At 39.7% G+C, this 6,000-nt stretch overlaps 1 protein-coding gene across 1 annotated transcript in view; it reads right to left on the bottom strand.

Annotated features, from left to right (window-relative positions):
- LOC148867705 (uncharacterized) overlaps positions 1-5,171 on the bottom strand; it is an 85,441-nt gene extending 80,270 nt beyond the window's left edge. Inside the window, exon 1 of the mRNA XM_088981173.1 lies at positions 4,544-5,171. The gene's annotated coding sequence lies outside the window, so the exon portion shown is untranslated. The remainder of the gene's footprint in view (positions 1-4,543) is intronic.
- Positions 5,172-6,000: the final 829 nt, after the last annotated feature.

Raw genomic sequence — 6,000 nt, forward strand, 5'->3', positions numbered from 1 at the left:
AGTTTGTATCCATGGATGTCACTTTCTTTGAGGAGACACCCTACTATTCTCGGGTCTCTCCTCAGGGGGAGAGTAGTGAGCGTGGGGATTTGGGTCTTTTTCTTCAAGGGGAGTGCAGTGAGGGCAGGGTTAATACTTTTGGGGTTGTTCCTTTACCTATTCCATTGGGTGATGAGGGTTGCAGTAGCGAGGGTGGTCAAGGGGATCAGGATTTGAGAGTCTATCATAGGCAATGCAAGCAGGTTGATCCCGGTCATCAGAAGTCCCGGCCAGCTCCAACCTCTTCTACGGCTCCAAGTCCAGATATTACAATCCCAAGGTCCATAGAGACTCCTTCCATTGTTGCCACTTCACCCCCTGTAAACGACCTTGACCTTCCCATTGCCATCCGTAAAGGAAAACGGCATTGCACCACATCTACAGCCCACTACATCTCCCAGTTCTTATCCTATGATCGCCTATCTCCCTCCTACAGGTCCTATCTCACTTTCGTTGCTAATGTCCCTATTCCAAGAACAGTGCAAGAAGCCCTATCAGTCTCGGAGTGGAGAGGTGCAATGCAAGTTGAAATGGATGCCCTGTTGATAAATAATACCTAGGAGCTAGTTGATTTGCCCAAAGGAAAGAAATTAGTTGGATGCAGATGGGTATTTACTGTGAAGCACAATGTGGATGGTTCCATTGAGAGGTACAAAGCTCGGCTAGTTGCAAAAGGGTTCACTCAGACTTATGGTATATATTACTTGGAGACATTTGCCCCGGTAGCCAAGATGACCACCATTCGAGTTCTATTATCTCTTGCAGCAAGCCACACTTGGCCTTTGTACCAAATGGACGTTAAAAATGCCTTTCTGAATGGGGACTTGCAGGAAGAGGTTTACATGTAGTTGCCTCCTGGATTCTATGATACAGAGGCAGGTAAGAAGGTCTGCCAGCTCAATAAGGCATCGTATGGTTTGAAGCAGTCACCTAGAGCTTAGTTCGACAGATTCGGACTAGCCCTTGAGAAGTTCGGTTATGTACAGGCCCAGTCAGATCATACACTGTTCATCAAGAGGGTGGAGTCCTCTCTGACACTATTTGTAGTATATGTTGATGATATTGTAGTGACAGGAAATGACAGCCATGAGATTGAGTCCCTCAAACAGCTCCTTCATCAAGAGTTTTAGGTGAAAGATATGGGTGCACTACGGTATTTTTTGGGTATTGAGGTTGCTAGATCTAAACAGGGGATCTTTGTCTCTCAGAGGAAATATGTTCTAGATCTGTTGGCAGAAACTAGAAAGCTATGTGTCAAACCTGCGGATACACCCATTGAACAGAACCATAGGATTAGTGTAGAAAGTGGGGAGCCTCTTGAAGACAAGGTTATGTTCCAGCGATTAGTGAGAAAGCTCCTATATCTATGCCTCACTTGGCCAGATATCAGCTATGCAGTTAGTGTTGTCAGTAAGTACATGCATTCTCCTAGAACCATGCACTTTCTAGCAGCAGAAAGAATATTAGCATACTTGAAGAGATGCCGAGTAGAGGTATACTATTGAAGAACAATGGCCACATGAAGGTGGAGGTCTATGCAGATGCCGATTGGGTTGGGAGTGTTGATGACAGAAGGTCTACCTCTGGATATTGTGCTCTTGTGGGAGGTAACCTGGTCTCTTAGAGGAGTAAGAAACAGAGTGTTATCTCCCGATCTAGTGCTGAAGCTGAATACAGGTCAATGGCTAACGGAGTGGCTGAAATTCTTTGGCTGAGATCACTACTTGAGGAGTTGGGTATTGAGTATGAGAAGCCCCCGATGCTGTATTGTGATAATCAAACGGCTATTAATATAGCACACAACTCAGTGCAACATGGCAGAACTAAACATATTGAAGTTGATCGACATTTTGTACGAGAGAGGGTCTCATCACAAGAAGTGTGTCTCCCATACATCACCTCCCACATGCAGCTGGCAGATATCCTCACCAAAGCTGTACCACGGAAGCTAGAGGCGGACCTATCCAAGTTGGGAATGATAAACATTTATTCCCAACTTGAGGGGGAGTGTAGAGAACACTGATGTGGGCCCCACAGCTACGGTCCCACTGTGTTCACAGGGTAGAAGGTGTTCTAGTCTTCCTAGGGTTAGCTGTTGGTCTTAGTTGTTTCAATTGTTATTTGTTTCAGTCTTATTTTGCTCTATTTGTTATGTAAAGACTAAGGGCAGATATGTCCTTTCCATGTAATGAGCATAACCTATAAATATTAAATAAAGTGGCGGTGGCAGAACATTAAGCTTTTGTTCCTCCTTCAACTCTTGTGTTCTACTGCTCTTTCCTCCCTCTTTCTCCTCTCTTCTCTATACCTTTTTTCCTTATTTTCGAACCTGAAATCCATTGGGGTTCAAGACTGATAACAGTCCTGAACGTCTACTAAGGATTAGTGAAAATGCTATTTATTCTGCCTTCTAAATTTTTATAGTAAACAATAAAACTTTAATTACAATACAACTGAAGAAAAGAAATTTACGAGAAGAAAGGAAAGGAAGGCATTTTTTCAAGCCCCAGAAAGGAAGGCAATGAGCGGACACAAATTGCCATAGCCTCATGTCAAGACAACCATACCAAAAAATTTTAGGCCATTTATTGTACTCTCCCCTCCCCCCTCTTTTTTTTTTTTTTGTAAGATGTAATGTATGTTCTACTTGACAAGTATTTGGAAATAACATAACCAAATGACCTCCAAAGGCTTAAAACACAAGAACCAAGCCCAACTGAACTAAACGTTGCACCTGGAGACAATAGAGAGCAATCCTTCTCCTTTTACTTCATTTTCAACAACAAAACCCCTTTTGATCATGCTACTTATCAAAGAAGAAAAATATGCAATTGACAAAATAAATATTTTTCTACCACTTCACTCTAACCAGGGCCGTACCCTCTATCAAATCACAAGTACTAAGCTATTCCTATTAGTTAGGTCAATAGACTTTTCTATCATCTTAGGTAATTGCTTTTCTTCACCAGTTGATACTGACCCCAGGTTCCAGTAGGGTGAAAACCCATAATGAATTGCAGGGCATTGTATTAATCCTAGAATATAGGAGTGGTGTAGGACCAGTCGGAGGTCCTACAACTTTCAGACCTTGAGGTGGATTTTGTAGAATGAAGAAAAGACAGTTTGGGTGATTAATAACAAATATAAAGAAAGAAAAGCAAGTAGATAGCTTATTGTCCGCCAAATAATGAACAGGAGATTATGAAGAAAGAAAAATAACTCTTGTTGTTAGAACATACAGCAGAGAAATAGATTGCTTAGACGAACAAATAAGTAGGGGGGAGAGAAAGAAATCTGGATATCAGCAGAATTTATAAACCAAACTTTTATTTGTCAAACAAACACTACTAAATTTCAATTGTAATGACTCCATTTATAGACTCTAACATAAGGGCTCAAATTTCCCTTTACAGACTCCAAACTCAATTAGGAAACTGACCCAAAAGAACTTATAATTATTCTAAAACTAAAGCCAACCCATATATAACAATAAGGACTTACACTTGTTAACTGACTGTAGTAGCATTCTAATTATCCTATTACAACTACACAAACCCAAAACAACTCTAAGATAATCCCAAAAATGAAAACTTCCTAATCTCGTTACAAACTTGTACCCTATCTCTTAAATCGCCATAGCTCACTAAAAATATGTCAGAATTACAAGATATTGATCTAGCTGGACTCAATTACCCATCTGATGACACCAAAATTATGTAAAATAGACAAGTTTTGACCCTTGAAAACTAAGTTAAAAAAGTGACAATTAATCCTATTACTATTACACTAGCAAATTAGAAAAATAACTCTAATAAAAATTACCTGTCCTTGTATATTCTTTCGTTTTAACGATTTTTTTCTTTATTATCAGAGAATAGCTGGCCAATAACCAAAAACTACAAAAATGCAACTGGTGTAGGAATTTGAATAAACTTGCTTTCTTCTACGGTTGTTTTCCCTTTTTCCTTGATTTTCTCCCAGTGACACAATTGAAGCTCATTTTTTAGATGACCTAGGGGAGATGCCTTCCGCAGTTGCCAAGTTGAACCTTGACAGTACCCCATTTGGCAAACCAAGTCCACAGAGGTTACAGACTAGACTTTCATGAGGTGGGTATGCCATCCCTCTCCTTCCTTTTGCCACGGTAGCCGGTAGCCCATGCATGTCCACCAGGCCAATGCCACAGCCTATGTAAAAGGATTTTTTTTTTTTTGAATACCATATAAAACCTAAGGTAACCTATAGGATTCATTCCTCATTCCTTTTGCCCATATGATTAATGTCAACATGAAGACTAAACATAACCAGATTCACAAATCCAAGTAATCATGTGCATAAATAAAACGCATTAATGAGTTGTGCAACAATCACAAATCAGCGAATCCAGCTCTAATGCTCTATGCCCCAAAACGACTTGAAATTAGAATTAAAAAACAGTTCTGTTACTGAACAAAATAATCCAACCATAATTAGTTACGCTGATAAGCAAGAAGGAAATTCTTACGTCCGATTTGAACCTTTCAATTGTTCAAGCAAGTCAACCAGATGGGAAATTGCCCGAAGCCTGAAATTCTTCTATATGCCTCCAAAACCCTAACATGCTGGAATTCATACTGCATTTCTATGCAACAAGAAAATTGCAAAATTCAAAGTCTTCTTAGTTGTCAATCCCCGGTTCCGCGAAATCTTTTCAGATAATTTGCCAAAACAAGCGAGGAGCCAACGCGAGATCTATTCACAGACATGCAGAAACCCTATGCGATTTATCAAATTGCATTTCTTCCCCGAACCAACCTCCAATACCTTTAATGAAGTCGGATTAGGGACGAAGAGCCAAGCGTCTTAGCGGCAGCAAATTCTACGCATCAACTGACAGATTTGAAAACGATATCGGATGGATCGAAAGATTGTAAAGCTATGGATAAGAACAAAAATCAGCGATTCTGAGGTGCTTCGCAGGCAAGGATCTGAGATTTCTTGGGGGAGCTTGGCTTTTCTTCTATTTTCTTTGGCTTTCTTTTTGGTTTTCTGCACAGAGAGAAAGAGAAAGAGAGAGAGTAGAGAATAGAGAATAGAGAGGAGAAAGAAAGAGACGGTCGAAGCAAGCGTTTAAAACCTTGCACCCACTCCCCTTAAAAGACTTTCGATAGAAATAAATATATAATATAATATTTAGTGCAAGCAATAAGGAAAATAGAAAATTACTCAGAAGTATGCTTAAAGTTAGTATTAGCCACACATTATACAGCTCCTAACCTTTGCTTTGCAGGTAATTAATGCTAATTACTTAAACAAATTAAATTAATTAACAAAAAATTATAATTTACTTTTTGCAATGGAAAAAAATGGAGAAAATTAAAAGAAAAAAATGGAGGAAACTGTAGACACGCGGGTTAAAAGACCTTCCAACTTTCGAAGAGCTAAGAAGACACCCTCCCTTTTTTAAATGTAACGGCTACAAAAACATTGCTCTATTTCACCTTCTTAGCCTAAGGGATGTGTATGTCTATGTCTATGTGGTATTTATTTATAAATAAATTAATAAAAACATTATCTGGAAAATGCTTATATTCTAATGTCACAAACAATTAATCCGGTTCAATTAAGGATGCCGGTCTAGCCGGCTGGTCAAAGCTGCAGTTGACGTTTCTAATGCTTACAAAGCAGGAAAAAAAATCCGAGCGAGGATGGTCCAACCAACCACCATTAGATTATGCAATTCAATCTATGTATACCACCAGATGACAACACTGTAATCGCAAATGCCATGCTGTTGGGATTGGTTCACACGTGTTCAATCATGATTGGTGTACAACTGGATTAGTAACAAACAACGCTAGGCTAGGCACGCTTAGTGTTTTGCCACCTGTCATCAACAGTGAGTGTCAGGAATGACACTAGGTACAGGTGTATTTTTCTCACGTGTTGAAAGCAGGTGGGGGTGGTGTGCTATGCACTACA

The sequence above is a fragment of the Nelumbo lutea genome, chromosome 3, assembly GCF_056320005.1.
Source record: "Nelumbo lutea isolate HS-2025 chromosome 3, American lotus-T2T, whole genome shotgun sequence".
In the NCBI taxonomy this organism is placed as follows: domain Eukaryota; kingdom Viridiplantae; phylum Streptophyta; class Magnoliopsida; order Proteales; family Nelumbonaceae; genus Nelumbo; species Nelumbo lutea.